Raw genomic sequence first — 24769 nt, 5'->3', positions numbered from 1 at the left:
TGCTGTCAGGAAAGTGAAGGCACTGCAGTCAAACTTTGAGGGGGAGAGAGGGAGTTAGTTTTCTAGACTCCTCCTGGAGTTCTGAAGTTATCACCTAGACAAAAGAGGTTTTAGTATTAATCCTAATACAAAAGCAGGGACCTGGCCAAGGAAGCTTATTCTGCTGCTCTGACCAATCGGTGATAAATATCTAATTTGACAGGGTTTGCCTGGAGAGACAAATCCTCAGCTTCATTGATCTTATCTCTAGAAAGTATGTTGCCTACACCAGCCTGAATTATTCCACTCAGACTGCATCCATGCTGAGCACTTATAGGACCCTACCATTGATTTCCAATTGCTGCTCATTCACATGACAGATAAAAGAAAACAAGCTCCTTTTCCCTCCCTCCACTTCCTACACTGAAGATTAGACTCTTAGAAAGTCAATTTGCTCAAGTATCTGGGATCTCCCGGTTCATACAGAACAAACAACACTGAGACAAGGAAGCTGGAGACCCCATGCAAAACTCTCAGATCTCATTAAGATGCAGTAATGAGACAGATCCAGTTGAATACCACTACTAAGTTGTTCAGAATTTAGTCAGACAGCTGATGTGCAACACACACCTTCCAAAGTGATTTAACTGGTATTGTTCATATGGCTGTGGGAGCTGCTGCGGCTATGTGAAACAGTTAATATATGGACCAAGCACACACTCACATTCACTGGATCAATGGTTTGGTGAATATTGTTCAATCTGCCGAGGACAAAACACACATTTTACATTATGAAGGCTCTTGAGCAATTAAACAGCTTAACCAGAACAAGTAGAGCAGTGAGAGGATTGCTTTGTAAATTAAAACTCCATCTGATTAAATTGAAATACTTAGATCAATTAATGTATTGGATGAACGATAGCTGTAAGAACAAGCAATCAGCTCTTACTTGTTTCTCTGTAAAAACCTGTGCACCAGGTGGTTGAACTACAAAACTGTAGACTTACAACTCCAAGGTAGAGTTCTATTGTTCTCAATAGAAACTACTGTCTGTGTGCAGATGGATAGGAGTAGCAGCAATGAAAGGCACGTACTAACACGTTGTTCCAAACATCCATTCAAGTGTATCTTTTTATATTTTTGCATCCTCTGCGTTTAAGATAATTGCGCATAAACTGAAGCCTTCAGCTCTGCGGCATATCTTCCAAAAGCCTTCTTGGGCAGGAGATTATATATGTAGGAATATAGAAAAAACAGGCTAAATTTATTGTCTTGAAGTTGCAATAAAACCCATCCAAGCATTTTTAGTTTCTCAGGAATATCATGAATAATTTATTTTGCTAGTTATGAAGACATTATGAACTAACCAAATAAAGACTCAGAACCAGTTTGTGTTTGAAACTTCAAGTTTGGAATATTTTGGTGCAGAGAAAGGAAGTTAAGGGATACAAACAACATCTCATACACCCACAGAATGTTTTTTCTTGCTTGTTTAAAGTAAAAACCCCAAAGTTAAACAGCCAAGTGTTCAGCTCTCCCTAGCCTACAAAACTATTCCTTGATTATTTTAATGTCCTTACTCTTGTAATCTTGCTATTGCTACACTTTGATACTTGTTGAAAATGGACTTTAAAATAAAAAAGGGGACCTCAGCAAGCTGAAGATGCTTGAGGGGGACAGTATGCCTTTAACTAAGCTGTTTTTTCACTTTTGCCAGCATCCTCAACATTAGAGCAACATGAAAAAGTGAAGCAGAGTGAGCCAGATACCTTGTTATCTCTAACAACTTTCTTAGACACATTGTGCAGTGTGACATATCCTCTTACTTTGGCAGCAGAGAGAGTTTGTACTCAATCTACTTAGCAGAGGTTGAAAAACCTGTGTTGACAGAGAAGCATGGCTTAGGGGAGTAGAATACAAGTGCATGTGAAGGATGTGGGTACGTACTAGGCTACATTACACAGTTCTCTACGTGCTCATGCTGTGCCTTCCTGTCAACACTGACAATTTTAGCTGTATATTACTAAAGTCTCACAATGGCAGAAAGACGCTCCAGCAGGGGGTGGCAGTGGAAAGATACTGACAGCTCCCCATTGCTGGAGTCCTTTCCCTCTACAGGGAAGGAAGCTGGCATCCGGGAAGATGAATGCCAGGTTGTCTGCCTTTACGGGTCATTTCCAAGTGTCTCATCCATTCAATCTGCATCCTTTCAGTCCATAGACAATTGGCACTCTAGCAATGTCACTGGGCAGGAGAATGAAATTGGGTAGTGTGTAACACTTCCTCTTAGATAATCATCCCAGCAGACTAAGAGCAGTCACAGAATACACCCAAACCCTTCACAGAGTGGAGGTGGAGAGTTCTAAGGTAATCTGAGAGCAAACTTTCTAATACCTTTAAAAAAGGGCTCTGGAGCTTCTTCCTGGGTGGGTGGCAGGGTCCAGTTTGGATGCCAGTGGAACTAACTGGCATCAAATGGAGTGCCATTGGCATGAGTGACAAGTGTCAGCAAAGCAGCAGTCAGAAGAGCTCAGTCAATGCTCAAACAAAGGGATCTCCGAGCCTCTTCATAGCATGTACCACAAGTTAGAGGAATCTCTCACAAACAGCTCCCTCAGTCACCAACCCAAACATCCTTTCAGCAACTACAGCTCATCTAGCCTGCAAACAATTTCCATTAAATCACATGAGCCAAGGAGCTGTACAAGGCCAAGACAAGACACCAGTGCGCTCTGGTGCCAGCATGTGGTTATTAGGAAGTGGAGTTTCTCCACTCAGCCGTGGAAGTCTCCCTACAGACTCCAAGAAAGGCAAAGTCATTTGAATGAAGACCTAAGGCTGCACTATGGGAGGCAGCTCCTTTCAGAGGCACTGGAGACAAGGGAGTGGGGTTATTTACCTGAATGGTTGCTTCACTTCTAGGGATTCCTGACATAGCTGAAGATGTTACTATAAATAATCACTTTGTACAGAAAGCAAATTGCCAGCATTACCAGATGTGTGCTGGGTTCAGTTGAAGCCACAGAAGTTCAGAGCTAGACTTTGAATGGCTATGGACTGAAGTGAAACAGATTGATCAAGGAGCTCTAAGAGGGGATGTGCAGGCATCTATTCAGAGATGAAAGTAAGCAGGTGCAAAAACCAGCAAGGAGCCATTTCAAGTGCTGGGACCTGGGTTAAAATTTCTTACCAGTACGGTTCTATTGTAAATTACTTTCACAGCTGCACTTATTCAACATCAGCTGTTAAGAGAAAAAGCTCATTTGCATCCCATTGTTGGGAAAGGCATTAGACATTTCTAGGGCCTGATCCTGGTCTTTATTACCCCAATATCTACAGTGCATTTATATTGGATTCACACCAGTGTCTGGGAAAGCAGAATCACACTTATAGAAGCTAGACAAAAAAGAATCTGTTTGGTCCATTTAAATCACCTCTTCTCCCTATGGTCCTGGCCCTATCAATTTCTCAAAAGCTTTGTACAGTACTTCCAGTTTTAAGTGACTATTACAAAACCTCCAGCGTTACCTTCAGGAGCCCAAGACATCTCTGAACTGGGGTTTGGCAGCTATCAGGCCACCTACAGCCCAGAAGCTAGAGGTCAAAATAAGGGCTGCAATCAAAAGTCAACAGCAAGATGAGGGAACCTGAAATGATGTGGGGATTCAGATCTCTAAACACTAATGCAGTGGTCTCTAATCTTTAGAAGTATGAGATCACTTTTTGAATGTAAGTGCAATCCAAGATTTACCCCAAAATCTTCGCCCCACCCACTTCATGCCCCCTTCTCCAAGGCCCCACCCCTGCTCACTCCATCCATCCTTCCTCCCTTTCATCAGGCAGGGGCAGAGGGTTGGGGGCTTTTGGCTAAGGGATTTGGGGTGAGAGAAGGGCTCTGAGCTGAGCCTGGGGCAAGGGGTTCAGGATACAGACCCTGTAAGGGAGTTTGGGTCTAGGGGGGCTCAAGGCTAGGGCAGGGGCTTGGGGTGCAGGAAGGGGTACATGACTGGGACAGGGATTCAGGCTCCAGTTGGGCACTGCTTACCTCAAGTGGCTCCTGTGTAGTGGTGCAGTGGGGCTAAGGCAGGCTCACCTCTGCCCTGGCCCTGCACCACTCTCAAAAGCAGCCAGCCAATTCCGTCCACCCCAAACCCTGTTGTGCCCCTCACCCCCATTCTGTGAAGATAGAGCTGTTCCCCTCTCCCACCCTGTATTCTAAGGCAAAGGGCAGGAATTGCACAGCAGTGGGGGGAGGGGCAACTGAAGTGCTACAGTTGATATCTGCTTGGCCACACCAGTCAAGATCAAGTCAGACTCCAAGATCTATCAGCAGATCCTGATCTATTGGTTGCTGACCACTGCACGAATAACTGCTCCATTACAGCCAATGACAACATTTACCTCAGCCGGAACACAATTGGACCTCAACTATTCTATGAGCCTGTTGCAGCCAGAGATGCCTCTCCCTTTGACTTAAAAAAACCCCCAACAAAACAATGATCCTGTAGCACCTGAAGAGACTAACAAAAATATACAAGTAGTATCATGAACTTTCGTGGCCACAACCTACTTCTTCAGATGACAAGACTCCCTTAAACCACTGCCCCACAGCAGTGATAATTATATAACACCAGCACATCCTGGTTGGCATGAGCTCCATGTTTCATTTCTGAGTGCAGTTTAAGATGCTGGTTTAGACCTATTAAGCCAACACTGGACATGCTGCTTCTCTACGGGATATTGCTGCAGCTGTAGACAGTGGAGATAAGATACCTCCAGTTTGGGTGATTTCAAAAGGAACAGGGGGGTTTCCTCTCCTGAAACACACCCCTGCCTCCCCCATTTTGGTTTAAAGCAGCTTGAATCTACTGACCTTTAAGGTATACTGCAAATCCACTTATTCGGTGGGAATTTTGGGGAGAAGGAACATGGAAGTTTACATTTCATTAATGCTGCTTCATCATAGGGCAGGGGAGGAAGATGAAATCAGATGACACTTTGAGGTCCCTTAGCAGCCCTACATTTAATTATTTTGTTTTAAAAAAGCTTAATTCTTATTTGTGGGTGAAGAGATGCAGCTAGAGATATTTTTACGTCGAGTGATTTTATAGGTACTTAGTACAGGGGATGGGCAGATTTTATTTGTAAATATCAGTGAAAAACAAACACCCCCTCCTACATTCCAGATCCACAAAGGTGGTGATAGTGCTGCAACTGGCTTACAACATTAATGTGCTTATCTTCCAGTGGGAAATGTCTCCAGCCTGCAGCAGAAGCCACTCAGAGCAAACAAGTCCTGAGATGGCTGGAAACCACACTGCCAAGAGACCTCAAACTGGGGAATTTGAGGAAGATTGTGATGAGGACATTCTGTTCTAAAATGTGTATTCTTGATGTCAGCCTCATTTAAGCTTAAGACCCTTTTAAAGCTTAGGAAATCTTCAAAGTGTTTTGGTTAAGAATTAAGGTTGTATGACATGAATATACCAGTGTGTTCACACCCTACATAGTGTCATTTTTTGTACAAAACATGTATTGAGGTATTTAAAAACTCAGCTTGCTGATCAGTAATGTCATGGCAAACTGCACCTGACATTATGTACGCCATTATGAACATAAGTTGAAATCAGGACTAACTTTAGGCTTTCCAGATATGTCTGGAGAGCTTTTGGAACTGAAAGTTGTATTGTCTCTCATATTTGTATTTTAGGTTTAGTAATATAAGGTAGTATATAATCATTTAATATTGTAATGAGTTACATTCTTTAGTTAAGTATAGAACTCCTATATTTCCTTGTTCTAAAGTGTAGTGAGTAAAGAGACAGGATCTCATATTGTGTCTACGTTAATGAAATTAGAAATACTAAAGGCCTGGGCCTTCGATGTGAATTGTTTTCATTTGGCTTAAAATAAAACACTGCTGTTTACCTTTGAAGGATTCTGTGAGACTGTTTGTATGAATGAGACAGTGTGAAGGTCATCGTTAGAGCCAGATGGTCAAGACAGAAGGGGGAGAATGTAGGGTGAAGATAAACTGTAAAAGACAGACTGCGAAGAAACATATCTGTGTCAGGAAAACCATCAGTGAGTACCCACAGTCAAGAATTGATCAGACTGGCAGAATTGACGGCTCTAAAAAGTAAAGAGTGGGCACTCCTGAAATCAACTGATTAAATCCAGTACAGGATGAGCCTTTCGAGATGTTTTGGGAATGAATGTCAACATCAAAAGATAACAGTAACTGGCCACAGACTGACACAGTGAAATCCATAGAGGAAAGGATTATAAAAGCAGGGTGCTTTGCTATGGAACTTTGGGTTTGTCTTGCCACTAACTCCAAGAGCATTGGCTCAATCAACCGACAGAGCCCGGCTCCCCCTTTGTGATCCATCTGGCTGGCCACTAGATTGATCCAGACTCTGGACTGGTAACTATAACATCATCTGGCAGGACTCTGTGTGTGCATGTGCGTGCGCGAAGATTGAAAAGCATATGCAACTGTTGTATTCTCAATAAATGCGGCATACCACCTTTTCCCCTATAAGAGATCTTGTGTGCTAAGTTTAAGCAACCAAACCAGTCCCCCAGTGACAAAGAGCAAGTTGATATCTCAACCCAGTGTAAACAAGGCTGAAGGACTGCTACCTGTAAATGGCCATTCTTTGGCAGGAAAAGAGCAAAAATATACATCTTAGCAAAGAAACAGTGTAGAGTTCTCTCTCACACAGACTGCTCCCAGATGGATATGCCTCTCAAAATGGGGAATGAGCTAAAAAGAAACAAACACCCCAAGGAATCCTTCTTGTCCTGCCCTTCACATTGACTGAAGAGAAAGGAAGCAGCCATTGGACTCTGGGGGCAGGGCCTTGACCAAATGAGTGTGGTCTGTAAAGCTAATAAGAAGCACATGGTGAGAAAATTATGCTTTGAACTTAATGTCATGATGTTAACCAGTAAGCATCCTGCCTCCAGCCTATCACAAGACTTGCGGTCCTCCCTCTCCCTCCACAGTGAAGTTCATGCTCCAGCCCCACTGCAAGTCTCAGCTCTTCCCTCTCAAAAAACACTGGGGCTGGAGTGAAAGGAGTCCCAGTGCCCCAAGTTGAGTGAGAAAGGCTTTTTTGGGGGAGGAGGGAGGGAGGGAAGGGGAAGTGTTCTCCCTGTGTGTGGCTCCCAAGTGATTTTTCCATTGGGTCAGCAGCCTCTAACCAAAAAAATATTCCTTTAAGGCAGGGGGGGAGGAACAATACACTTGGTATGTCTGTACTGTGCAGGAGAGGGCTGGGCAATACAGGGCTTGTTGGGAGTCACCAGCCTTGGTCATGCTGCAGGGTAAGAGCCAACATGTGGCTGGTGTGTACACACACAGCGGGGCTGGTGGGAGTGACTTACCTGTTGGAGGCTGTTTATGGCTGGAGGCCACAGAAGCAAAGCATTGTGAAGTTCACTCCAAGATACCAGGCAGGGGTGAGACAGCTACTCAGGTTGGATTGTGCCCTGGAAAGTGTCAGGTTGAAACTGAGTTTGAGTCCATCTAATATCCAAAACAAAACTGCACTTTAAAAACACCCTCCACTCAAAAGATGTCCACCACCACAAAATCCAAGTAGTAGAATGTCTAGACATGGATAGTTAAAGGATCCCATTGACTTTCCCACCCCATATTAACATACAAAAATCTCCGATTGTGGACTATCGCTTCATCCCACAGCCTTAAATCTGCCCCCTCAAACCAGCAAAAATATACAAAGATAGAAATAGCAAGTGGGTAGGAGGACATCATGCAGCAAGGGCCAATACTGGGGGTGGGTCATCCATGTGACCCCTAAGAGTGCCAGAGGTCGAGGGGGTGCCATTCAGCAGTGCAGAGTTGTGCATTGTTGGGGTAATGACAGAAACTGCTTCTGCCTGGCAGGGGAGCAACACATGAGAGTTGCCCAAAGTTTTGCTTGTTTCCTCCCACTGGAGGAACATGAGAGGGGGCAAGTGGTGATGCACAGATATCGCTCACCTCTTCCCCCCCACATCTCAATCAATACTCCTCCATGCCCCCTAAGGCAAGTAGAAACACAAAGCACCTCATGCAACCAGGGTACTGCCCCACAGCCCAGGTGCAGAAAGTAATGTGGATGCAGGGAGCCCTGACATTGCTCCTTGCTCCCTACCCCCAGCCTCACACAAGAGAGCAGAGGTTCTACATTCAATAGGGGGAGTGAGCAGCAATGCCAGCTGCTCCATGCATCCAGGTCAGTTTCCAAGTGTAGGCACAAAAGAGGCTGCAGAGGTTTGGGGCGCAGGGGTATGAGGAGCCTGGAAAGCCCACAGGGACCAGGGCAATGGGGGCATCCACAGAGGCCCAGGGTGTTTAAGTACAAGTTTGCTCAGGGTGTCATTTTCCCTAAGGCCCAGCATGTAGCTTCTGTCCTTCTCCATGGTTTAGGCTGCTAGGAGCAAATCAAGCCTGTGCTCAAGTTCCTCTACTGGCTGGTAGCTTTTGATGCCAGTATAGAGCTTTGCTCCTGAACATCACATCAAAGTAATTCATGGCCCAAGATAGCTGGGGCTGAGAACCAAGTTACGAGCTATGGATCACTGACAGGTGGGCTCCTTGGGAACTACACAGTTCACAATCCCCACGGCAAAGAATATAAGAGCTGGGAACAAAACTCAGGTGACAGGATCTGGCTATGGAACAAGCTTCCAGAGGAGGCCAAGTGAACACAGTGTCTGACCATCTTCAGAAAATACTGAAAAACCTTCTTTGGCAGAGGTCCTTCTGCCATAGGAAGGCACAACCAGCAGTGCTGACAGCCTCACTTGGTGGTCCCCGGGCAAGATGGACATCCCCTGCTCCATGCCCCTGGAAGTGGTGGGTGCTGGGACTAGGCAGCCCTCACTGCTGTCTGGAGCACGCTGCACTTCCCCCATGCTCCAGCAGCAATTTAAAGGGCCCAACGTGCTGGCTGCTGCCACAGTAGCAGTAGTGGCATGTAGCTCCGGGCTCTGGGGAAGTTGCCCCTTTTACGCACCTCACCCCATTGGTGGGCCTGGACACGAACGCTGGCATCTCCTACTCAAAAGGCACCAGCTACGCACACAAATAAACCCTGAAACAGATTAGCCTAAGCAAAACAAGGGGAGTCAAGTAAAAACCACTATGTGAACTAGAAATATTACCCGAGAGAGAGAGAGAGGACAGAGGACAGAAACACTATAAAGCCTACTAGGGAGCTTGCAACTGCAATCCAGATTTCATGGAAAACACTCAGAACATCAAATGGGTCAGTCATTACAAGGCTACTCAGAAAAACATTCTACTTCAACACATCACTGAGACCATACAGGATTCGGATGTAATGTAATGGCCTCGAACTATAGTCCTTTCAAAAGCTTTATTACACAAGTATGAATATGCTGAGGGTATACTAATGACAGCATCAGTATATACTCAGCACGTCCATTACAGAAACAAAGAGGACAAAGTTAAAAGTGGATAGGCAATGCAAGTGAAGTGAGCTGGCACAGAGATGAAGGAGCTGGCTGGATTCCTTGTCCATATTTCCAGACATTCTAACCTTGTGGATTGTTTTTATAAAAAAAGGCCTGGAATATTTGCAAACAGACGGCAGGATCAGCTTTGGGTGTTCACTAGACTTTTTTTAAAAATCCACTCTATGCCTTAACTTATTTGAACAGAAAAGGTGTGTGTTTTGTATTTATTTGGGGAGCAAGAAAGAAATGATTATGGTCCTGCAAACATAATGAAATTCCAAATCTCTAACAGCCTCTCTGTATAGAAAAGACAGACCAGTTACAACAGGAGTCTCAAACTGAGCTTACCTTCGGGCTAGTGCCACTCCTAAAATCCTTTTAGCTGGCCACTCCTGCCTGGCAGGGCTCCAGAAGAGGGGACAAGATCCCTGCACATTCTCCCAGCCCCGCTTACTGCTCTGCACTCCCCACCCCCTCCCACAACATGCATCTTCAGCCCTTTCTGCCACCCTGGGGTGATTTAACCCCCCAGGGTCCTCCTGCCACCACCACCAGTAGTGCAAGGGGACTAGGGAGGCTTCCAGTGCTAGCTCCACACTGCTGCTAGTATGCTGTGTGGCCCAGAAGAGGTGTGTGCAGAGCCATCCCATCCATAGAATGGTTCAACATAGCTGCCCCAGGCCATATGCTGTGGGGGGCCCTATGGATGGGATGGTCCTCCATATTTAGGTTGGCCTACAAGGCCCTGAGTAGACTGGGATCATCCGCCCCCCCCTCCCCCCCCCCCACAGTCACTATGGTGGCAAGAGCTGTGGCGAAGCAAAGCTACACAGCAGCCCATTCCACTTTGCTGCCATTTCCCAAGCCAGCCCACGCTGGGGCTGAGGCACCCTGTTTCCCATCACCACAGTGAAGTGGAGCAACTGGGCTGGCCTTATAAATGGCAGTGAAGCAGAGCAGATCAGAGGCTGCTGCACTGCTCCTTTTCCACACGGTTCCTGCTGCTGTGGTGAGTGCGGGGGAAGGAGTGGAAACCTGACCCCTGCTGCTACCCCACACCAGGCCTCCTGGTAATCCAAGGTAGTGTCCCTCAGTGGAGAAGACTTGAAGGAAGGGGTGCATTGGGGGAGAGGGTGGAGAAAGGGCAGGAAAAGGCAGAGTGGGGAAGATCAAGAGCTGGACTTGAGTGGGGAGGAAGGTACAGACACCCTTCCCCCTAGGGCCGCAGGGACTCACGTACCAGCGGCCATGTGCAGGCTGGATTGTAGAACTGCTCAGGCTACAGATGGTCTATGGGTCTTGATGTCTGAAACCGCTGAGTTACAGAAAGGGAGCTTGGGGCAAGATGTACTGGATCACTTTGCTAGGAAACAGTTTTCAAATGTCCAGTTACAGAGGATAGCTGACTAGATTTAATCACATTGGCCCAATCAACAGCAAACTTGCCATGTAACAAATATGATGATGGTCAGTACTAAAGTTCGAGAACCAGCTGTACTACAGTTACAAAAATAGCAAGTACAGGTGTCACCTGAACAGAGCCAGCTATATACAAACCAGTGAGGTGACAAATACCCCCTATGACCACCATACACAGTCCTGCCCACAATCAAGAGGTCAACTTCTCTGTGGATGAAGGAGGCCTCTAGGTTATTTAGGCCACTGGAAATAAATTAGCCATCCAGCATGTGGCAGAGGAACCCATTTTCCCAATGGCCAGCAATCTTGTGATGTGCAACACATTACACACAAGAAGGACACTAACTACTAAAGAGGAACAATATTCTTCTCAGGCAGCTCCAGGCAAGCAGAGCATGACATCAGCATCCCACATGAAAAGCAGTCTGTGCATATGATCTATACTAAAACTGACTGACCAGACACTTTATACAAAACACCAACTGCATGGTCTTCTACAGAGTTCAGTTTCATGCCAGGGCATAAGCTAGATGCCTAGAGGATAGATGTGAGTGTTAAAAGCTTCCCACAACACAGGCTGCCATAATACCTCAGGTGCAACAAACATTCTAGGGATTTGTTTGCCATAACTTGAACAAACAAAACAAAAACCCAGTCAAATGGACAGTGCTCGAGTGTAACTCTTTTGAGACTGGTGTGGCTACTTTAGTCACTCAGCCCACTCTAGCTTGTGGCAGAGAACAGATTAAGTATGAGACACATTTATCTGGTGGGAGACTCAGATCTGTGTGTGCATGAGAACATGTGTGAGCTTTACAGAAGTGTTAAGGAGTTCTGAACTAGGATTTGGACCACTGCTGGAAACAGGTCACAGATCCCAGTTGAGCCCCCCAGTTAGCCTGCTGTGAGAAAACATCCACGGACCTGGGATCTAGGTTATAAGCTTCCCTAGACTTTAACAGGCAACAGCACTGTTTCCTTCCTTAGCCCCTCTGGTACATTTCCAGCACACTAACCTTCAGGGATCTGTCAACCCTTCAGGAAAACAGAGCACCTCAGCCACCTGCTGTAGGTCTCCAGGACTGGTGGGGACCACAAAATACCTCAACAGCTTAAACACCATGTTGGGCTGAAGCCTTACCTTTAGATTGCCCTCTTGTACTTGAACAGCACCAGAGAGGACTTTGTCTCTTGCACCCACACTGGTGGCCATTTTCCCAGCCAGCGACCACTCCTAGCTGGTGTCTTTTCCAGATTCCCTCTCCTGGTCTTCTGTAGCCCAGCACTCTGGGCAAGTCTCACAACAGTTCACCCCACTTCTTGAGCTCAGATTCACAAAGAAAAGGTCCTTTGCCCTTCATGGGCTCAGCTTCAATTCTTTCTCCTGGTAGGGTACCAACTCCCCAGGCTTTTCCTTGCTAGGAGTCCAAATACACATAAACTAGCCTTTCACCCCATAGGCCTCTATCTCACTTTCTCGGTCCCAGCTCAGGGCTTCTCTCCATTTTATGCTCTCCCCCCCCAAGTTAACCCCTCCTGTAACACTGCTCTCCAGCCAGAAGCCAGCTCCAAACTATTGGTTCTTCCTAGAGAAAGAGCAATTTCTTCCTAACTCCTCTCTCCCCGTCTAATTAGCTCCCAGCTCTATAACAGCTGGGCTCAGACTTTCTCATGAAGCCCTATTACATACAGCTGATGTTGCCAGCTCATCAGTGAGATGAAGGAATAGGGGCCAAGTCCAGCATGCCTCCAAAAACAATTATATTGTTCTAATAAAAGAGTGGTCAACTTCCCAGAATCAGACCGAGTCTCAGGGGTAATGGAGATCTTTACTTTAAAATCCCATGGTCTGTTTCTTGTCTTACACCAATTTTACATTGGTATAACTTCACTTTTGTTAATTGAGAAACTCCTGAATTACACTGCAGAGAGAAGGCCTAGTTTCTTCTTTTGTGGCTCCTGGAGTTGGGTGAATAATTTCCTACATTTGTATTTGGCAAATGTAATCATTCTTCTCCATGGACAAATAAACCGTTTTAACAAGTGCTTGCTATTCAAAAGCTGTTAAAATGACTCAAAATCTTGCTGACTAACTAAAAAGCACATATAAAATCAATCAAAAGGTGAGAGGGGAGGCTTAACTCTGCCAATGTATTTTAAAAAATCCCAGTGCTACAAAAGAGATAGCCATTAGTCTACTCCACAGGCCCTTGTCCTGTGAACCTGACTCACACAACTGATTTTATGCTCCTGAATTAACAATTTATGTAACAAAAATACTGGTAAGAAACCCACAATTTATAAAACAAACAATTCTTTAGTTAAAATGTTATTTCCACCTTAACATAAATCCAACAAAAGTACAGATAGCTGTCTGAATGCTTTCAAAAGCAAATGTCTCAGGAAAAATACTAGGTATTAAATTAAATTAAATGAATGTAAAACAAATGCCAAAATTTGTCAAGAATTCATTTATTCTTCATCTCCAAAGTTATGCAAAAAGAAGATGGAAATATCTGGAATATATTAGAAATGAAGCCAGAGTGTCTGCCCTGCACTGAGTGTCATTGGGCAGCTGAAGAAATACTTAAAAGGGGATGGATGACTGAAAGAATCCTTGCATTTTCAAGATGAGAGAATTTATAGGGATTAACAACAAAGAGAAGGCATTCACATCCATCAATCCTGTGGAGATTTGGGGAGAGTGAGTATGCAAAACACAGCCCAGGATAGGAGCCTTATTCATTCTTTAAACCATATTGACAGCACAGGAAGGAGTCAGAATAAAAGAATATATACAAAATAAACAAGGTAACATTGTTGATCTATAACTGACATACAGAAGTATAAACCTCTGTTACTTGTTTCAATTGTTAACTCTTATGGGGTATGTCTACACTACCCTCCTAGTTCGAACTAGGAGGGTAATGTAGGCATACCACACTTGCAAATGAAGCCCGGGATTTGAATTTCCCAGGCTTCATTTGCATAAGCGGGGTGCCGCCATTTTTAAAACCCCGCTCGTTCGAACCCCGTGCAGCGCGGCTACACGGGGCACAAACTAGGTAGTTCGAACTCGGCTTCCTAGTTCGAACTACCGTTACTCCTCATTTCACGAGGAGTAACGGTAGTTCGAACTAGGAAGCCTAGTTCGAACTACCTAGTTCGTGCCCCGTGTAGCCGCGCTGCACGGGGTTCGAACGAGCGGGGTTTTAAAAATGGCGGCATCCCGCTTATGCAAATGAAGCCTGGGAAATTCAAATTCCGGGCTTCATTTGCAAGTGCAGTATGCCTACATTACCCCGCTAGTTCGAACTAGGAGGGTAGTGTAGACATACCCATGGGGATTAAAAAAGACAGGTCAAAGAACAATAGCTTTAGTTTTTTAACTAATTTATTCACAGTATTAGTACATGTAGTAACTGTTATAAACAGTGTGTAGAAATTAAAAGAGCCAACATTCATCAAGATGTAAATGAAATTAAGACATTCCCATGAGTCCATTATTTACTGTTGCAAACATTTAAAAAGATGCAGAATGAAATTCTGTCTCTGTTTAAATCAATGGCAAAATTCCTATTCACTTCAACGTGGCTAGGATTTCGCCCAGAATGCCAGAGTCTAGAGTTTTCATTTTCTTTTGAATGATTTTAATGGAATTTTAATTCAGACAAGGAATTTTGTTTTGTACCTTAACCCATATTCCTTATTTTAATTAATTTTGTTTGGTTGCTTTTGATCACCTTTTTATTATTTTTACTACTTGTATTCTTTGATTAATGGCTTAATAACCTTAATTGTAACTGAAAAATGCTCTTCCCCATCACTCTTTAATTCATTAGTGGATGAAATACCCCCTCATTCAGTGGGCCAGCACAAGCCTTTGCAACACGTAAGTTCCACTTAAGTATTATTTTAAGGACTGCACAAGTATGACTTTCACCCTAGTTCCAAGCACTCTCCATGGCTGTGTCTACACTGGGCCACTTATTCCGGAAAATCAGCCGCTTTTCCGGAATAAGCTGCGAGCTGTCTACACTGGCCCTTGAATTTCTGGAAAAGCAACAATGCTCTACTGTACAAAATCAGCCGCTATTCCGGAAAAACTATTCTGCTCCCGCTCGGGCATAAGTCCTTATTCCGGAACACTGTTCCGGAAAAGGGCCAGTGTAGACAGCTCAGTAGTCTTTTCGCGAAAATGGCGATCGGGGCTCTTTTCCGGAAAAGCGCGTCTACATTGGCCACAGACGCTTTTCTGGAAAAAGGGCTTTTCCGGAAAAGCAGCCTGCCAATGTAGATGCTCCTTTTCCAGAAAAACTGAAAATGGAATAGTATTCCGTTTTAAGCATTTCCGGAAATTCATGCCCCCATTTGTTTGAGGGATGGCACTAGGTAAATGCAAGGCATTATTTTTCAATAATTGCACAAAACAGAATGCTCTTTCCATATCTCATAGTCTATACAGTGGGATTTCTGATGAGTTCAGATGCTGCCAGACTCTTGAACTCAACACTCAGCTTCTATTACAACTTGAGCCAGGCAAGACAATGCCCAGGCATAAGAAAACACATGTTGTGCAGATTAAGAAGCAGTATAAATCATGATCCTTTGTTATTGCACCATTCTTCAGTCCATGCTGCTGCAGGTGACTTGCAGACTCAGTGCAATATGCTTCACTCCCTAACACCATGTACAGTGCCATGCTAATGGTATCACCTTAAAACACTAAATCCTCACTGTTGCAAAATGAAGAAGTAATGGGAATAAAGGAGGGGCACTAGGCAGCAGTTAACTAGTACTAAGTGGGGCAAAAAGTCTTCCTTCCCCCCACCCCCAATCCTGTCCTGATGCTTTCTAGTGATGCTCCAGTTTATTTACTTTGTCTTTTTGAAAGCACTAATAATTCAGGGTTTGCATTTCATGTTTATGCTAACACACTATCCCGATGTTAATTAAATAATCATTCTTAACCATTCACAAACATTAATTAAGTCTTACAATATTCCTGCCTGCAGGTCAGCATTATAATAATCATTATCTCCATTATACAGATGAAGAAACTGAGGCTCAAAAGGTAAACTGAATTCTTAAGGCTACAAAGGGGATCAGTGACAGAGCTGGAATTAGAAACAAATCCTGACTTCCAGATTTGTATTCAACCATTTAGACCAGTGGTCCCCAACCATCGGAGGTTGCCAGGGGGCGTGGCCGTTCGGCCGCCGGGCGCTAGAGAGCGGGGACACTTGCACACCCGGGGGTGGGGCCCCCTCCAAGGGCTGTGTGCCTGGGGACAGCATCCCCCCCAAGCGCCGCGCGCCCGGGGCCGGCGCTCGCCCCCCAAGTGCCGCGTGCCCGGGGCCGGCGCCCCCCCCAAGTGCCGTGTGCCCGGGGCCGGAGCTCCCCCCCAAGTGCCACGCGCCCGGGGCCGGCGCCCCCCCCCAAGTGCCGTGCGCCCGGGGCCAGAGCTCCCCCCCAAGTGCCGAGCACCTGGGGCCGGCGCCTTCTCCAAGCGCCGCGCGCCCAGAGCACGGGCGGCCAATTCGCAGCGCTCCCGGGGCCAGCGCTCATCGTGCGCCATGCGCCCGGGGCCGGTTCCGGCACCATGCATGCGCCACGTGCTCAGGGCCAGGCCGGCCCCAAGCACTTGGCGGGTGCACAGAAATGCCCCCGCGGGCGCCATGGCACCCGCAGGCACCATGTTGGGGACCACTGATTTAGACCATGCTGCTTCTGTATAATGAAGATATGTAAGAAATTGGCTTCTGACTGTGGTTTACAGTAATAAATAAACAATCCTAAGCACGTTTAAGTGTTTGTGGAGTCAAACACAGATATAGACAGCATAGTGTCTACTCAGCAGATTGGAAAATCAAGCCCAGTATATTGTACCTGGGATCTGCGGGATGCACTAAACTTGAGGGAGGCTGGCGGCCCACAATATAGATCTCCATTAGAGTTGCCAACTTTGTAACATTTAAAAATGGAACAAGTCGTCAGGAGTGCTCGAATCCCCTTTCCTCCCCCCAGGTGTCACCCTGTCCTGCCTCTTCCTTCCCAGGCCCTGCTCCTGCACTGTCCCACCCCCCTTCCTCCATTGCTCCCTGCATAGATGGGTAAGGAGGGTCTGGCCTGCAGAACTGGGCCTGGGAGTTGCAACTACTCAATGCAGATAAGAGCCCTGGCTGAGTAGGGGCTGCTGTAGTTGATGACTCAGAACCTCCCCTGCCTTCCCAATCTGCAGTAACTGGACTTTGGGTGTCTAGTCAATAGATTTGAAAACTAGACCTCTGGCCACCCTAATCTCCACGTGCCCCATTTAGCCTTTGGCCTGCACTTTGGCCGTTCAAGACATAATTAAAGGAAAGGGCTCCTATTCCAAGTTATGTGTGGAGACAATACACTTCCCATGTCAGGACCAAAAATTTAGCGGAGTTGGCCATATGGGTGACCCCTGACTCCTGAGTGCCAATTATCTGGCAAAATGTTACTACACTTCATCTCCATGCAGTCATCAGTGTAGGGGAATGGTGAAAGGAGGGAGAGTGAAATGAGTGTGCATTGCATGCTCTCCAGCTCTCCACTGCCATAGCCCATACACGAGAGTTGCAAGCCCCTATTATTGTCCCCCTAAGGGCCATAAATATCCCCATTCACCTCGGCTACATCTACACTGCAGGCTTCTTCCACAAGAACTGTTTTGCGCAAGAGAGCATCCACACTGGCAAGATGCTCTTGCGCAAAGACCTCCCCCCCGGAACCACTTCGGACAGGGCAAAAGGACACCAGTACCTTCCGGAGGTAGGGACTGGAGACCCTCTGAGACACGTGCTTAAAAGGATCTCCCTGGACAGCTGTTTCTCTGCTGCTGCATGCTTTGGGACCTCTGGTAGGGACTGAAAGCTGTAGCAGTGCCTGTTGTGGTTGCCCTGAGCCTCTTTGGACATGACAGCTTGTGCCTTAGTGCCTTTGGGGACTTTTGCCTTCTACTTGCTGTGGCATGGAACCAGGGATGGCTCTGTGCCTGCTCTGGCCCCACACGGCCATTTTGGACTGTGTGCAGCTGCTGCTCTATGCTGCCTTGCTACTCCTGCACGAGTTTGATGCCAAGCTCAATCTGGAGTCCCTCTCGCTGGATGCAGAGGCCTCACTGTGGCATCCCTACCCGACCATGGAGAGGTGATACTGGAGACTTGACACCAGTTCTGACTGGTGGGATCGGCTGGTCCTGGAGCAATGAGACAACCAGCCCTGGCTCCAGAACTTTAGGATGTGGAAGCAGACATTCCTGGAGATGTGTGGCTGGCTTGCCCCTGTGCTCCTCAGACGCAACACCCAGCTGTGACGCGCCATCCCCGTCAACAAGAGGGTGGAAGCTGGCCACCCCGAACAGCTACCGCTCAGTGGCAAACCAGTTTAGGGTGGGCAAGACCACAGTGGGTGCCATCTTGATGCAAGTAAAGCCCTTAGGGGCGGGGGAGGAGGAGGGCTGCAGTCCCTGCCCGGTGGAAGGGAAGACTCCAGGCTGGAGGGAGACGGGAGAGGGGGTGAGCCCCGTCACCCGGGGGCTGGTGCCGTCCCTCCCTCACAAAGCCCTGCTGGTGGGGGTGGGGCTCCGAGATGAGGGGGCCCTGGCATGTTTGAGGGGACAGGGGGACGAGCACCTCCCAAGGGCTCATGCACCTGCCCTGCCTCATTCTGTGTGTCCCCTGTGTTTCTGTGTGCTCTTCTGCATGCTGTCCAAGCCATCAATGACATCCTGTTCAAGAGGGTCATCCACCTGCAGGATGTGGATGCAACCGTAGCTGGATTCGCTGCCCTAGGGTTCCCCAACTGCGGGGGAGTCGTGCATGAGACCCACATCCCTATCTGGGCACCAGAGCATCGAATGGCCCACTTCATCAACTGGAAGGGGTACTCTCGATGGTGCTCCAGGCCCTCATGGACACCGAGGCTGCTTCATGGACATAAATATGGGGTGGTCGGGCAGGGCACATGACACCCGCATCCTCCAAAACTCCAGCCTGTTTCGCAGGACGGAGGCGGGCACTTTCTTCCCCTATCAGGAATTGACGGTTGGGGACATCTGCATGCCACTGTGCATCGTGGGGGACACAGCCTACCCCCTCATGCCGAGGCTGATGCGCCCATACAACATTCAACCTGAACCTGAATCAGGCCCGCAACCAGGTGGAGCGCGCCTTTGGCCGGCTGAAGGCGAGATTCCATTGTCTGCTCACCTGTCTTGACATGGATGAGCAGAACATCGTGGAGGTTGTCACAGCATGTGCTGAACAACATAGTGGAGCGGAAGGGGGAGGCCTTCCTCCCGGGGTGGATGGCAGGCGAGGGCCAGGTGTTCAAGCAGCCTGGGATGGGGGTGCAGGCTCACGGGGTGGCTGAGGGGCAGACATGCCTGCAGAGCTGGAATGCAGAGCTGGGGGGGGGGGAGCTGCCGTCTGCTTCTGCCACGCGACATCTACAGAATGCCTGGCCCTTTGGGGGGGTCCGGCAAGCAGGAAGTTGTGAGCTGTGAGTGCGGGTATGGAGTGAAGGGTTCTTCCTCGTATGAAGCATCAGCGCTCTTGCACAAGAAGCCCTCAGTTCTGACACCTTACTGTAAATTTACTTGTGCAAGAACGCACGTGCAGTGTAGACGCTCCACAAGTTTTTGTGCAAGAACATGTGTTCTTGCGCAAGAAGCCTGCAGTGTAGACATAGCCCTCCAGAAGCTGGAAGCTGTAAAGACAGAATAAAACCATGCTAAAGCCAAGTCCATGCTAAATTCAGCTTGGCCATGCTGCAGAATTAAAGCCTTTTTTTTTTCTTTTGCATCTGTTAAATATTTTCCTAATAGCCACTAGATGGCCACATAGCCAGCTGTGAGTATCATATTTTTCAGTTAACATCACTGAGCTAATAGTGATCAGAAGCAGGATTTATGATTTCCATTTTCCAGCCCAAGGTTTTAATACTTTAGCCAAAACAGACAATACATCAGGAGCAGGGAAGCTCTTTCTAGATGTACTGAATGAACTTGAAGGAGACCCTGACACTTCAGTGGCTATGGTTTGGAATCTAATGTTACAACCTACATATGCCTCTTGCATTGTTGTAATAGAAAGAATAAAAAGTTTCACATTCAACATTCATTTTAGACCAGACCAATATCAGCGCTGGGTTGAGATGGTTTAAAATTGTTGATTCATTGGGATGCTAGAATGATAGTCATTCTGCACCTCTAGCCAGCATCTGTTGCTGTCATATAAATTTTCCTTTACACCTCATCAATCTAGGCTTTAGTATCATTTCAATGAGACAGCTCAAGGATTTTTTTGGCAAAATATTAAAGTTCCAGTCATCCTAGAATGTATTAAATAGTGTCCAGAACCATCAGTCCATCAAAGGCTCAAAATTAATTTAAAATATTTGAATAAAAATCATTTTGCTACAATTCAAGCTCACAGGACCTCCCATTCTAGGGTTTTCAGTGGGAAATCAAAATGAACATTTAGAGTCCTACTTCCAAAGGAAGCCACAGCCCTGACACAAAATCAGCTTCTGCCATTTGTACTTGCCAGAAACAGAATCTGTTTGTGTAAGCATCATTTGGACATGCAACAGATTACCAAGTTTTGTCTCAGATGCACAAAAGGACAGGGACAAATTCAGAGGCAGTGTAGGTGATAGTTTTGCAAAGTGTGGGGCTTCCCCCTTCCTAGAACCAGCCAGCAGGGAGGAGGCATGGAAAATGTCTCAGTTAAGCTGGGGTGGCCTTTACACCACCTGGTAGGGATGAATGAAGGAGAGGAACATGAATGGTTTGACTTTATTGAAGGAAATTCTGTGTTCAAAAGTTTTGGTTAGACAGATTAATGAGATGAGATACATACTGTTTATGAACATTTGGCCCTAAGTGTTGATTGTGGCATGATCTCAAACAAATAGCTTTACAGTCTGAAATGTCAGCCTTGCCCTAAATCTGTTTGGAGGCCGTTCTGCTTTGCACATGGAACAGACACTTTTCCAGTGGCATATTAAATTCCTTCTTTTAACCCACAGCAATCAGCTCCATGACTCATTTCCCTCAGTCCCCCATTTACCCCAATAAGGCCAAACAAGGGTCCTTTGTAAAAGGTTCTATAATGTAAGTCTTTAAAGATGCCATTTGGGAGGTTCATCAACAACTTGTTGCATCATTTCTTTTTCTCTGTAATTTAATTACAAACCACCTTTTCTTCATACTAGAAGGTTCAAAAAGGGTCAATATAAACGGGCAAGGAAGAAACACAAGCAACAGTCACTGCCAAGGGCAGAAATAACATGGAAATTGCAGATCAGAAAACAGAGGTGCCATGACAGAGCTGTGAGACACCAGGAACTAGCAACCACATCCATTCAATTTTGTATAAAGACAGCCCCATAGTTAATATTTAAATACTCTAATGCCCTTGTGCTGATGGGGACTCTTTCAGGGCAACAAATGTGACCCTTGTGCTCATCCTATGGTGGCATCCTGGAGTTTGTGTGTATGTTCTAACATTGGTAGAACTCCTGCCTTTCCATAGAAGTCCAGGAAAAACAAAAGATCAGGCTATTAGTGCTTGCCAAGAATCACCAGTACTTAAAAGATAAACCAGGGAGACTCAACAGTAGGAGAACATAACTGCACTTCTTTGCAGGAACACCTCCATGCATTATTTTATTAGCACCTTCTGGCTACATTGTAAAAGACAATAAATTGGAGCATCCCATTTACCTTCTCTGTCCAATTTATTGTTTTCTCTAACTCTATTATTTCCCATTTGTTAGATTTCTAGTCAAGATGGGACCATTGTGATCATATGGTTTGACCTCCTACATAACTCAGGCCCCCTCAGTTATTCATGAGTTCATCCAGTAAATAATAATTTCCAGTGGTATTTTTAATCCCATTTCTCCTACAGCCTAATTTAAAACTTTTTTCTGAGCAGAGGCTTTCATTAACTCTGTTCACAATAATGCCCAAGTATTTTCCTCTAGTTGCAGTTAACTCAGAACTTAGCAATGGGTGTCAATAGCTCATTTTGTTTCTTCAGGTTTCTTTGTTTATCTTGTATTTCTCAACACAGAATTTCATCTGCTATCAAGCTACTTATTTACTCAGCTTTGTTAAACTACTAACACTCTAACCTTGAATTACTGAAATAGATGTCATGTGTCTGCACTTTAGCCACATCTCCATGTCAGAATATTAAGCAACACAGTATGAGTCTTGTAGCACTTCATTGATAACCTTGTGCCCTGCTGATAATTAAACATGTACCCTTTGTTTTCTGTATTCTAGCCAGTTTCTAATCCATGATGGAATTTTATCTCTCAGGTTGTGAGTGCTTAGTTTCCTTAATAGCCTCTTGTGAGACAATTTATCAAAGACAAACAAATTACATCCACCAGTTCTCCTTTATGCATTATTTTGCTTACTCACATGAAGATTATTGTAGATAAGAGAGGTACAATTTTCCTTTAGATGAAGTATGTGGTTTTCTGAGTATGTCTGCATGATCATTTCACTTTTTCATAATTGTATTTTAATTATTGTTTTGACTTGTTTACCAGGGACTAAACAAAGGGTAACTGCTCTGCGATTGCCAGAATCACCTCTTACATTTTGGGGGGAATAAAGAGGAGTGGGCTTACCCCATTTGCTACTCTCCAGGCCTCCAGCAAAGCACCTGATTTAAATGAGAACATGTATTTTTGTTAGCAGCAGCATATAGAATCATAGAAATGTAATACTGGGAAGGACGTCAAGAGATCATTTAGTCCATCCCCCCATGCAGAGGCAGAATTAAGTAAACCAAGACACTCCTGGCAGTTGTTTGTTTAACTTATTCCTAAAGACCTCCAAAGATGAGGATTTCACAATGTCCCTCAGCAGCCTGTTTCCAAGGCTGTTTTTAGAGCTAGGTGAGAAAGTGGTAGAACGATTACCTGGGGTGCCAACTTCCAGAGACTGCTGGGCATCGGTGGCACTTGGGGTTTTTTCCTCCTTTTTTTTGTTCAGCTAGAAGGTTCCTCCTTGTTCACCCCCTCCCACTGGCTGGTGTTTGTTTCATTTTTGCTCTGCGGGGTGAACAAAAACATTTTTTTACTCTGGTTAGCAAAAGAGTTAAGGCTAGCTCTGCCTGTGGCTAGTCTTATCTAGCCTCGTAGTTAAAAAGTTAATGTCTAACCTAGTGATAGAAATGTAGCCATGTTAGTCTAGGGTAGCTGAAACAAAATACAGGACTATGTAGCACTTTAACCTAGATCTCCCTCACTGCAGACTAGGCAGATGAGGATGTTTTGCCCTAGTAGTGGAACTGGCAGAACAATGGATTGCAGTCCTCTTTGTACCAGCCCTGAACACATTTGCAGACTGTTAGCAGCCCTCCCCCCCCACAGCTTTTTCTGCCCCAGACTAAACCTGCCCAGTTCTTTCCACCTTCCCCACTGACAGGGTTTTCCAACTCTCCTCTCTGGTTGGGGATGGACGCCTACCAACCTTCACCTATCAGTGATCTGCAGCAGTTCACAGAATCACAGAACCGGAAAGGACCTCAAGAAGTCATCAAGTCCAGTCCCCAGCCCTCCTGGCAGGACCAATCACCATCTAGATCCGTGGTCACCAACAGGTAGATCGCGATCGACTGGTTGATCATGAGGCCTTGACCAGTCAATCGTGAGGCGTCCGGGCCCCCCACCCCTGAGAAGCCCCACTACCTACCTCCAGCGAAAATGGAGGTAGTGCCGGCTTCCCGTGGGTGGACAGAAGTCCGGCAGCTTAGCGCCACTTCCAGGGATTCTGGAAGTGAGCTGGCTGCTCTGCCAGGTGTGCTGCGGGAGGGGGCATTGGCCCTGGAGGAGGAGCACGGCAACTTCCCTGCACTGGCGCAGGAGGGGTGAGTTGGCCCTGGGACAGGCGCATGCAGGGTTTCCCTGCGCCGCAGAGCGGGACGGGGGGAGGAGGGGTGTTTCCGCCCTAGGGAAAGCGCGTGTGGGGTTTCTGGCCCCGGGACAGACATGCGCAGGGTTTTCCTGTGCCGCGGTGGGGGATGGGGAGGGTCAGGCCCAGAGGAGGCACACGCTGGCTTCCCTTGGGGGGGAGGGAATCCTGGGAGGAGGAAGATGCAGGGGACTTTGCCTCCACTGTCACCCCGCCCTGTCCCCACTCCCCTGCCTCCTGTTCCCATTCCCCAGTTCCCTCTCCCCACCCACAGAACTCTATTCCCACTACCCTGTCCCGAGCCACAGAACTCTGTCCAGACTGGCACCCTGTCCCCAGCTGCAGAAACCCGTCCCCAGTGGCACTCTGTCTCCTGCTGCAGAACCTGTCCTCTGCCCTCCCAGCACACTGTTCCCTCTCCCCTGCCTCCAGCCGCAGAACCCTGTCCCCACTGGCACCCTGTCCCCTGCCAAAGCACTCACTAGCACCCTTCCCCAGTACTATGTCCCCTGCTCCCACCAACACAGTTGGGGCCACATTAGTGAAGTTTGGGGAGTGGGGGGTTGGAGGAGGTTTTTTTTGCATCTCACTTGTGTGGCCCCAACTGACTTTTCTTGGGTCAGTGACCCCATGACTCAAAACAGGTTCCCTGCCCTTCTGAGAAATAAAGACAATGCAGAAACTTTTTGTTTGACATAGTATTTTATTTAAAAATGAAGCGTGGCCAACAAACCCCAAATTGGGGCTAATCCCCCATCTGGCCACAGCATCATAACACTCCTGCACTCCCCGTTCCCTCAGACCCTGCATCTGAGCCTATCATACACTGGAACCCCCTGCCCTGAACTCCTCACATACCCCAACCCAAATTCCTCAACCTTCACATCCAGAAGTCTGTGGCTTGCTTAGTACCCT

At 46.6% G+C, this 24769-nt stretch overlaps 1 long non-coding RNA gene across 4 annotated transcripts in view; it reads right to left on the bottom strand.

Annotated features, from left to right (window-relative positions):
- The window catches only part of LOC112544898 (uncharacterized), a 195692-nt gene that overhangs the window by 169058 nt on the left and 1865 nt on the right, over positions 1-24769 (bottom strand). For 3 of the 4 annotated variants that reach the window (XR_012903374.1, XR_012903373.1, XR_012903375.1), the window contains exon 2: positions 22861-22992. This is a non-coding gene — a long non-coding RNA (uncharacterized LOC112544898). Of the gene's footprint in view, positions 1-22566; positions 22602-22860; positions 22993-24769 lie in introns of all 4 variants that reach the window. The other variant, XR_012903376.1, reaches the window with a different exon arrangement.

The sequence above is a fragment of the Pelodiscus sinensis genome, chromosome 4 (genome assembly GCF_049634645.1).
Source record: "Pelodiscus sinensis isolate JC-2024 chromosome 4, ASM4963464v1, whole genome shotgun sequence".
Lineage (NCBI taxonomy): Eukaryota > Metazoa > Chordata > Testudines > Trionychidae > Pelodiscus > Pelodiscus sinensis.
This window is presented reverse-complemented; position numbering and strand designations above follow the sequence as displayed.